We start from the raw sequence: 1,553 nt of genomic DNA, 5'->3' as shown, positions 1-1,553 counted from the left end.
GTCAATAATCGATAACTAAAACTTGAATTGTACTACTTCTTACTGGCTATTACATCAACTTAGAAGCTTCATCTGTGTTCTACCATGGTGCTTTTAGTGTCTCCGCACACCGCAGTACGCGACATAGCTTTGCAGACGATAAGTACAACCGTTTCAGAGAGAAGTGCGGCCAATGTGACGATCGGGCTTTAAGTCGATTCGATAGCAAATGACGAAAACGGACGGATTTCTCAGGTTTTTACTACATATGAACACATTTCACATTGTCCCGTGCAACTCGGCTGCTAGTCCTCCTTTTGATGCAGAATCTTAAGGTCCTAGCTCATGTCCAAGGCACCAAAGCCAGCTAAAAAGTCAATAATCGATACCTAAAACTTGAATTGTACTACTTCTTACTGGCTATTACATCAACTTAGAAGCTTCAACTGTGTTCTACTATGGTGCTTTTAGTGTCTCCGCATACCGCAGCACGCGACATAGCTTTGCAGACGATAAGTACAGCCGTTTCAGAGAGAAGAGCGGCGAAGTGACGATCTGGCTTTAAGGCGATTCGATAACAAATGACGAAAACGGACGGATTTCTCATTTTTTTACTACATATAAACACTTTTCATATTGTCCCGTGCAACTCGGCAGCTAGTCCTCCTTTCATGCAGAATCTTAACTTCCTAGCTCATGTCCAAGGCACCAAATCCATCTAAGAAGTCAATAATCGATACCTAAAACTTGAATTGTACTACTTCTTACTGGCTATTACATCAAATTAGAAGCTTCATCTGTGTTCTACTGTGGTGGTTTCAGTGTCTCCGCCTACCGCAGCATACGACATAGCTTTGCAGACGATAAGTACAACCGTTTCAGAGAGAAGAGCGGCCAATGTGACGATCTGGCTTTAAGTCGATTCGATAACAAATGAGGAAAACGGACGGATTTCTCAGGTTTTTACTACATATGAACACTTTTCACATTCTCCCGTGCAACTCGGCTGCTAGTCCTCCTTTCATGCAGTATCTTAAGGTCCTAGCTCATGTCCAAGGCACCAAAGCCAGCTAAAAAGTCAATAATCAGTATCTAAAACTTCAATTGTACTACTTCTTACTGGCTATTACATCAACATAGAAGCTTCATCTGTGTTCTACTATGGTGCTTTTAGTGTTTCCGCATACCGCAGCACGCGACATAGCTTTGCAGATGATAAGTACAGCCGTTTCAGAGAGAAGAGCGGCCAAGTGACGATCTGGCTTTAAGGCGATTCGATAACAAATGACGAAAACGGACGGATTTCTCAGGTTTTTACTACATATGAACACTTTTCATATTGTCCCGTGCAACTCGGCTGCTAGTCCTCCTTTCATGCAGAATCTTAACATCCTAGCTCATGTCCAAGGCACCAAATCCATCTAAGAAGTCAATAATCGATACCTAAAACTTGAATTGTACTACTTCTTACTGGCTATTACATCGACTTAGAAGCTTCATCTGTGTTCTACTATGGTGATTTTATTGTCTCCGCATACCGCAGCACGCGACATAGCTTTGCAGACGATAAGTAC

Source organism: Schistocerca gregaria, unplaced genomic scaffold (assembly GCF_023897955.1).
Source record: "Schistocerca gregaria isolate iqSchGreg1 unplaced genomic scaffold, iqSchGreg1.2 ptg000437l, whole genome shotgun sequence".
Lineage (NCBI taxonomy): Eukaryota > Metazoa > Arthropoda > Insecta > Orthoptera > Acrididae > Schistocerca > Schistocerca gregaria.
Note: the sequence above shows the minus strand (reverse complement) of the source record.